Genomic DNA, 9,678 nt, shown 5'->3' with positions numbered 1-9,678 from the left:
CGCAGTGAGACACTGGCAGATCACCCAAAGGGCAAGGACAACATGCTGTGGCCCAAAGACAGACTGGCCTGAGGCAGGAGCAGGAACCCAGGAGATTTCTGCAGACCACCGAACTCAGCCCCCTCCTCATCCCCGCCCCCACTGCCAGCCCAGGACACACACGTTCAGACTGCAGCACCCACGGAGGCCATGGTCATGGTTTAGAGGACTCAGTATCTTTAAGATGTTAGTTCAGTTCAGTTCAGTCGCTCAGTCATCTCCGACTCTCTGCGACCCCATGGACTGCAGCACTTGACGTGGCCTCCCTGTCCATCACCAACTCCCGGAGCTTGCTCAAACTCCTGTCCATTGACTCGGTGATGCCATCCAACCATCTCATCCTCTGTCGGCTCCTTCTCCTCCTGCCTTCAACTTTTCCCAGCATCAGGACGTTTTCCAGTGACTCAGTTCTTCACTTCATGTGGCCAGATTATTGGAGTTTCAGCATCAGTCCTTCCGATGAACATTCAGGACTGATTTCCTTTAGGATTAACTGGTTTGATCTTCTTGCAGTCCAAGGGACTCTCAAGAGTCTTCTCCAGCACCACAGTTCAAAAGCATCAATTCTTTGGTGCTCAGCTTTCTTTATAGTCCAACTCTCACATTCATACATGACTATTGGGAAAACCACAGCTTTGACTAGATGGACCTGTGTCAGCAAAGTACTCTCTCTGCTTTTTAATATGCTGTCTAGATTGGTCATAGCTTTTCTTCCAAGGAGCAAGCATATTTTAATTTCATGGCTGCAGTCACCATCTGCAGTGATTTTGGAGCCCAAGGAAAGAAAGTCTGTCACTCTTTCCATTGTTTCCCCATCTATTTGCCAGGATGTGATGGGACTGGATGCCATGATCTTAGTTTTTTGAATATTGAGTTTTAAGCCAGCTTTTTCACTCTCCTCTTTCATCAACAGGCTCTTTAGTTCCTCTTCACTTTCTGCCATAAGGGTGGTGTCATCTCCATATCTGAGGTTATTGATGTTTCTCCCAGAAATCTTGATTCCAGCTTGTGCTTCATCCAGCCTGGCATTTCACATGATGTACTCTGCATAGAAGGTAAATAAGCAGGGTGACAATACACAGCCTTGACGTACTCCTTTCCAATTTGGAACCAATCCATTGTTCCATGTCCAGTTCTAACTGTTGCTTCTTGACCTGCATACAGATTTCTTAGGAGGCAGGAAAGGTGATCTGGTATTCCTGTATCTTTAAGAATTTTCCACAGTTTGTAGTGATTCACACAAAGGCTTTGGCGTAGTCTATAAAGCAGAAGTAGATGTTTTTCTGGAACTCTCCTGCTTTTTCTATGACCCAACTGATATTAGCAATTTGATCTCTGGTTCCTCTGCCATTTGTAAATCCAACTTGAACACCTGAAAGTTCTCGGTTCGTGTACTGTTGAAGCCTGGCTTGGAGAATTTTGAGTATTACTTTGCCAGTGTGTGCTGCTGCTGCTAAGTCACTTCAGTCGTGTCCAACTCTGTGTGACCCCATAGACAGCAGCCACCAGGCTCCCCTGTCCCTGGGATTCTCCAGGCAAGAACACTGGAGTGGGTTGCCATTTCCTTCTCCAATGCAAGAAAGCAAAAAGTGAAAGTGAAGTCGCTTAGTCATGTCTGACTTAGTGACCCCATGGACTGCAGCCTACCAGGCTCCTCTGTCCCTGGGATTTTCCAGGCAAGAGTACTGGAGTGGGTTGCCATTGCCTTTGCCAGTGTGTAGATGAGTACAATTGTGCGGTAGTTTGAACATTCTTTGTCATTGCCTTTCTTTGGGATTAGAATGAAAACTGACCTTTTCTAGTCCTGTGGCCACTGCTGAGTGGTCCAAATTTGCTGGCATATTGAGTGCAGCACTTTCACAGTATTATGTTTTAGGATTTGAAGTAGCTCAACTGGAATTCTATCACCTCCACTAGCTTTGTTCATAGTGATGATTCCTAAGGCCCGCTTGACTTTGCATTCCAGGATGACTGGCTGTAGGTGAGTGATCACATTATCGTGGTTATCTGGGCCATGAAGATCTTTTTTTGTATAAGATGTCAGTTGTCCCCCAAACTCATGTATAAATTCAACGCACTGTTAATCAAAGCCCCAACGAGACTATTTTTTTTTAGAAATTGACAAACTTATTCTAAAATTTAAATGGAACCAGAAAGGGTCTAAAATAGCCAAGACAATCTCTTCAAAAAATAATTGCCTTGATTCATTTATGCATCTGCCGCGCGGGTCTTTGCTGCTGCTCGGGCTTGTCTCCAGTTGTGCTGAGCGGGGGCTACGTTCTGGTTCGGTGCACCGGCTTCTCATCGCTTCTCTTGTTGAGCAGCTCGGGCTCTAGGGCACTCGGGCTTCAGGAGTCGTGACTTCCAAGCTCTAGAGCACAGGCTCAGTAGTTGCAGTGCAGAGACTTAGTTGCTCCACGGCACGTGTAATCTTCCCTGATCAGGGATCAACCAGGTCTCCTGCTTTGGTAGGTGAATTCTTTACCTCTGAGCCACCAGGAAAACCCTAAAGTAGCCAAGAGCATCTTGATGAAAAAAGGAAAGTTGGAGGGCCTGCACTCTGTGGTTTCAGGACTTATTTATTACAAAGCTGCAGAAATCTGGACAGCGTGGTTTGCTGTAGGGATAGACCAAGCAGCCAGTGGAACTCAATAAAGAGTCCAGGAATAGGCCAGCACAAAAGCAATCAATTGACTTTACATGAAGCTGCCAATGCAATTCCATGGGGAAAGGGAAACACTTTAAATGCACAGGGCGGAACATCTCTTCCTCGGCCCTGTGTCTGTACGGAATGAGCCCTGGCTGCTGCCTCACAGATTGCAAATTAATTCAAGGTGGAACATAAGCCTCGATGTGAAAACTAAAGTTATCCAGCTTCCAGAGTTAGGATATTTCATCTCTCAGATAGTCAAATGTTTCTAGATAAGAAACAAAAACCATGCTCCATAAAAAAAAATAGATTACATTAAACTTCATTAAAATTAACATTATCTGCTGGCTGAAAGGCAATTTCAGTAAATAGTAAAGCCAAGCAGATTGGGAGGAAAATATCACAAAACATGTTTCTGGGAAAAGGTTTGTGTCCAGAGTATACGAAGAACTTAAAAGAACTTGGGCAAGTCAACGATGAAAAGATGAACGGCAATTTAAACAGAAGCAAGCCATTTAAACAGCCAATTTACGTTGTGCATGAGTCCTGAAGGAGGGCATGGCAACCCACTCCAGTAGTCTTGCCTGGAGAATCTCACGGACAGAGGAGCCTGGAGGGCCACAGTCCATAGGGTTGTACAGAGTCAGACATGAGGGAAGTGGCCTAGCGAGCTCGCACAGCGTGTTTGCCTATGGGTAGCCAGTCGTCACATGCAGAGACGCTCAGTGTCACGAGTCAGGTGAAGAGCACACTTAAAGCACATACGTGACAACGGCTAAGACTGGAAGGTGCGATGCTGGGGCTGGAGCTCTCTCCTGCTGCTGGGCTTAGGTGTTGGGACAGTCACTTTGAAGAGCAGTTGAGCAGTATCTGATAAAGTTACCCCTCCTCTCCCAACATCTCACATGTACGGATGTGAGAACCGGACAATAAAGAAAGCTGAGCGCTGAAGAATGGATGCTTCTGAGCTGTGGTGCTGGAGAAGCCTCTTGAGAGTCCCCTGGACTGCAAGGAGATCCAACCAGTCCATCCTAAAGGAGATCAGTCCTGGGTGTTCACTGGAAGGGCTGATGCTGAAGCTGAAACTCCAATACTTTGGCCACTTGATGAGAAGAGCCGACTCATTGGAAAAGGCCCTGATGCTGGGAGGGATTGGGGGCAGGAGGAGAAGGGGACGACAGAGGATGAGATGGCTGGACGGCGTCACCGACTCAGTGGAAGTGAGTTTGAACAAACTCTGGGAGATGGTGAGGGACCGGGAGGCCAGGTGTGCTATAGTTCATGGGGTCGCAAAGAGTCAGGCATGACCGAGCGACTGAACAACCCAACGTCCCAGCCTTGACCCAGCACCTCTGTCCCAGACACACTCCCAGAGGACTGAGCGCTGGGGCACAGCAGTGCTCGGCGGGGACGTCCAACTGGAAAGAGCCCCAACACCCGCCTCAGCAGGACGGACGGACAAGCCATGCGCTGGCAACACGAGGGAAGGCGTGCTGACTGACGGGCTGTGTGGACCTCACCTGCTTGTCTGACGGTAGAAGCCAGGTGAGAACGTCCACGTGTCGTGTGGGTCCACCTGATGGACAGAGCGGGTGGAAGGCAGGGCTCCCTCATTTCCAGAAGCGTCTGCTCTTCTATGGTTCCTGTACTTTTATTTCTTAGCCGTTTCCCTGTTGTAATTTCTTACTTTCCATATTTCTGTCATTTTGCTTTTTTCTTTAAAAAGAAAGTAGTCAGCTAGTAGAATTATCTATTTTATTTTGTGAACAACCATATTCTGCATTTATATATTGGTTCTACTGTTGTAAAGATTTCTAACTTTTTAATTCTTCCTTTATTATTTGTTCTTTCTGCTTTCTTTTTACTGTTATCTTGTCTAAAAAATACAGCTTGTAGATTATTCTTTCTTTCTTTTGTAATTAATACAACTTTTTCATTGAATGAAAGAGTCTTTGATGCTTCACTCTTTCTCTTCCCCACTTCCCTCTCCCCACTGGTAACCACTGACTGGTTCTCTTTATCTGTGAGTCTGTCTCTCATGTACATTTGCTTGTTTTCTTCTTTAGACGCCACACATACGTGATAGCATACAGTGTTTGTCTTTCTCTGATATTTCACTTAGCATATTGTTGCCAATGGCAAAACTGTCCTTCTTTCTTATGGCCAATATTCCATTGTGGGCTTCCCAGGCGGTGCTAGTGGTGAAGGCCCCGCCTGCCAAACGCAGGAGATGTGTGCGACATGGGCTCGATCCTTGGATCGCGAAGATCCCCTGGAGGAGGGCATCGCAACCCACTCTGGTATTCTTGCCTGGAGAATCCCATGGACGGGGAGCCTGGTGGCGTACAGTCCAGAGAGTCCGCAAAGAGTCGGACACGACTGAGCGAGTGAGCATGCACATCACAGGTGCAATGTCCCGCTGTGTATATAAACCGGATCTTTTTTATCCGTTCACCTGTCGATGGACACTTGCGTTGCTCCCATGCGTTGGCTGTTGTCAACAGAGCTGCTTTGAACATTGGGGCGCATGTATCTTTTTTTAAAATGCATCTCACACTTGCTTCTTCCTGAACCTATCATGCTTCATGTAAATGCAGAGAACTTCAATTTTTATTTTACTTTAAAAATATTTATTTGTTTGGCTGTGCCAGGCCTCAGTTGCGTTATTCAGGACCTTTAGTTGCGGCATTTGGGATCTTGCTCCCCAACCAAGGATCAAACAGCGGCCCCCTGCATCTGGAGCGCGGAGTCTTAGCCGCTAGACCACCAGGGAAGTCCTGGGCTACATGTATGTTTTTGAATTAGGGTTTTTGTTTTTCTCAGATAGATACCCAGGAGTGGAATTACCGGATCATATGTCATTCTACTTCTAGTTTTTAAGGCCAAACTCTTGCGCACAGCGACTGGAGCAGTTTACACTCCCAGCAAGAGCCCACCGAGATCCCCTTTTCTGCACGTCCTCCTAAGTGTCCGTTACCTGCGCTGTTTTTCTAACAGCCGTTCTGACAGGTGTGAGCTGATATCTCACTGTGGCTTTTAATTTTAATGAGACTCTTTGAAGCTGTGAATTCACTGTGCTCTTTTTTTTTTTTTTTTAACTGTTCTCTAGAAATTCTGTGCTCTTCTCCTAGCTCCTCCTTGGCTCCAGAGACAGGCTTTGCTGTTTTGGGGGTAAACACACTTTTTTTCTCCTAGTTTGGGTGCAACATGATCAAGAAAGCTGAGGGTCCTGGTCTCCTTAGCAACCTGCTGGAGTGGGCAGCAGTCGTCTGGCCTCTGCTGTGAGCGCAGGGATTATCTGCGGGCTTAGCTGGTGAGAGTTAGGGGCAGGGTGCCGCTGTTCCACTACTGTGACCCCAGGAAGAAGAAAACTCTGCCCACGGTGACGTCACACCCAGAGCACCTGCTCTCCACCCTGGGCGCCGGTTCCTCCCTCCCAACACCCACTTCCCAAATTAAACCCGGGGGGTGTTTCCAGGCAGACCTCCCGAGACACCGCTTGCATCCTTTCAGGGAGGCTTCACACTGGGGAGCAGGGGCCGCGCACACAACACACACACACACACGCACGCACACACGCATGCACACAGCTGCCTGATTTCTTTAGCTGGAGCTGCTCGGACACCTGGACAGCAGTGCCCATCTGCTCGCAGTTGCGAGCAGCGTCGGCCACACTAGCGAGGTCTCAACTCTGCTCTGAGTCCCAGGCTTCTTACTTTCAGGCTCATAGCATCTTTCAGAGGGAGGGCTCTCGAGCACCCACCTCAGGACCCGGGGGCCCCCTCTGCCCGGCAGTGCCCTGGCCTCCAGCCTCACGACTCTGGAAGCTGCTCCCCTGGAGAGTTTATCAAAATAACGATTACGTGGTTTGGGTGGATTCAGCCTCTACAGTTGTCAAAGAAACTAACTATAGGTTGTATTACTAAACAATTTCAGGGGAAAACCGAGTGATGTTATTTTCTTACCAGTAAGCAGCCAACTATGTGTAAAGTCCATCATTCTGGGTGGGGCACATGTTTAATTGAAGAGTCAGTTTTTGAAACAGAATTAACAGGTGTTGACTGCCCCCGATGAGGTCAAAATGCAGCTCAAAATCATCAGAGGTCAGTTCCAGTTGGACTGGGCAGTGTTCCTGAGCCCTGTGGGTGGTTGATACTCCACTGTTCTCTGGGCTGCTGAGATGAAAGAAGGCCCTTGGGTCCAGACAGGGTGGCTGGCCCCCGCCCTGTGACAGACAGTCCGCACCCTCATCTCCAAAGCCCGTGGCCTGGGGTCAAGTTCCCAGTGACCCTGGGCCACCAGCTTTTCTTCTCTAGGTCCCCTGACCTGCCAAGAAGGGGGTCTCAGAACCCTCACATGACCCACCCCTGCTCCGACACAGCTCATGAGTGTGGACTTTGGCTACTAAGATTCTGGGTTTGCTGGAGAGGACCCAGCAGCTGGTGGGCACTGAGGAATAACAAAATCAGCTTTGGCCTTTGCTCCTTGAATCCCTGATTGTTCCTGGGTGACAAGAGAGTTTTGTTACTCACAACTGAGTCTGTGCCAGTGAGGTGACTCTGCTGGGGCCCCGAATAGCATCAGGACAGTCACCAGAAGGGCAAAGTGACCAGGGGTGAGAACCCCCAGCCCCCATCCTCAGACCTGGGGGAGGAGGGCAGGACTGGAGACAGGGTCAGAGCTCTCACATGGTGGGGTGGTGGTAGGAGGTGAGGCTGGGAGGCTCACGGCCCACCTCAACCCCACCCGCACCCCCGCTGGCATCAGCGTCTCTGTTACATGGGCACCTCACAGTCCACTAAAGCAAAAGGGGTAAGAGCATCCCTCGTACCCTGCAGGTCACAGAACAGAGGGTAACTGAAAGGTGTTTAAATGAGGTGGCAACTTGTTTCCTTCAGAGAATGGGGTCGTGCAGTCCCCGGGCCCTCAGAATTGAAGGGGTGACCATTTCCATGGGGCTGACGGGCCAGAGCACCAGCCACAAAGCCTGGCCCATCATCCAACATGGTTCAAGAAGCTTGGGTTGGGGCATGATTCATCTTTATGCAAGGGACACAAAGTAAGTAACTTTTTTTTATATACTAATAAAGGTTATTCAAAAAGGGCCAAGTAATTAAAATGCAGTTTTGTCTTCAAATACAAGAATTCTGAGAATGAATTCCCCCAGACAGATTGTGGGGGGATTTACACAACGTCTATGACATGCAAATCTCTGGGCTTTCATGTTCCTGGAGTCTTATACTGATATCCCACCTGCTGTATTTGGAGGCGGAGCCCCCAGAGATGGGACGTCATAAGAAGCGGGGGTGAGCTGGCACTTCCCCGATGGTCTAGTGGTTAAGACTCCAAAGGAGGCCTGGGTTTCATCCCTGGTGGGGGAGCTAAGATCCTACAAAGTGAAGTGAGTGAAATTCGCTCAGTCGTGCCCGACTCTTTGCGACCCCATGGACTATACAGTCCATGGAGTTCTCCAGGCCAGAATACTGGAGTGGGCAGCCTTTCCCACGAGCCACTGGCAAACCGCTAGGTGGGAAGACTCTGACTCTTGATCAGTGATGCTTTCAAGGAAAGATCTTGATCAAAAGGGGAAAATGTGGAATTCGTTAAGGAAGAGTCAGCTAACCTTTGCGTTAAGGCAGGCCCGTAGGAGGCGCTCTCACACCCTCCTCGCAGGTCGATTTCCCTAACCGGAAGAGGCTTCCACCTACCGGAAGAAGAGAACTTTCCTCGGCCGCCCCCAGCAGCCCAGCCAATCAGAGACGGAAGCAGCTCAGCTAATCGAAGAGTCCATGCTTTGCTCCTCCAGTGGACTCTGGCTATCAGAGCCCCGCCCAGATTTTTTCCCTATAAAAGCGAGTTCCCAGCGCTTGGTCTCTGGATTTGCCTGTGGTCGGCCACTCTCTGTGCGTTCCGAGTTATAGTCCCTCCACTATTTTTATTATAGCTAATCTGGTGCTTGAAGTGGTATGTGTTTGTGGCTAATGGTATTGAGGATCTTTTCATTTGTTCTTTAGCTATTCGTGTACCTTCTTTGGTGAAATGTGTTGCCCACGTAAAAAATTACGTTATTATTAAATTACAGATCTTGTTATTCTGCACTTGCCTGGTGGCTCAGTTGGTAAAGCATCTGCCTGCAATGCGGGAGACCTGGCTTCAATCCCTGGGTTGGGAAGATCCCCTGGAGAAGGGAAAGGCTGCCCACTCCAGTATTCTGGCCTAGAGAATTCCATGGACTGTGTAGTCCATGGGGTCGCAAAGCGTCGGACACGACTGAGCGACTTTCATTTACTCACTTATTCCTCGTTTTCTGGTGAAAACAACAGGCTGTCATACTATACAGCTGACAGAGGCTTCGTTAGGCTTGAGCTGCGCAGACTTGGATTGCCCTGATGCATTTACTCAGGTTGACATGGTCAGGTTCCAGGAACTCGGTTTATCCAGGACAGGAGGCTTCTCATCCTCGTGGGGTTGTTATCTCCAGGATTTTGCTAGAATGCTGCAGGGCATGGTCGGGGCGGGGTGGGGCGGTGGTGAGGCTGGAGAAGATGGGTGTAGAGGTCCAGGCGGCTCCCCCTGCAACAGTGGATTTCTTGTGTCGCCTCAGGTGTATGGGTTTTAACGCTAATGTTTCTTTTAAAAAATCATTTCAAAAAAGAGTGTGAAATTTGGCTTAATTTGAAAGTCTTCTAACTAGTGAAACCGAATTTAATTTCTATTTTTGAAAGGACTAAAAGGGGATAAGTATATGGAGTGGTTTGAAAGGCAACTTGAGTCGGGGTGGAAGCCAGGGACGCCGGAGACTCTGCCCGCACCGGGCCTTTGTACACTGTGGCGGCCTCTTTCCTTACCGAGCTCAGAACCGCCACCTCCCCTGCCCAACGGCGGTGCCTGGGCCCCGCTTCGGGCTGCAGCCGCACCCCTCTGCGGAGAGCAGCCCACGGACAGGCGATGGCGGCCTGCAGACGTCCTGGCACAGCGGGCTCACTAGC

The sequence above is a fragment of the Bubalus kerabau genome, chromosome 7, assembly GCF_029407905.1.
Source record: "Bubalus kerabau isolate K-KA32 ecotype Philippines breed swamp buffalo chromosome 7, PCC_UOA_SB_1v2, whole genome shotgun sequence".
Classification (NCBI taxonomy): Eukaryota; Metazoa; Chordata; class Mammalia; order Artiodactyla; family Bovidae; genus Bubalus; species Bubalus kerabau.
The sequence above is the reverse complement of the archived record's forward strand: the minus strand, read 5'-3'. Positions refer to the sequence as shown.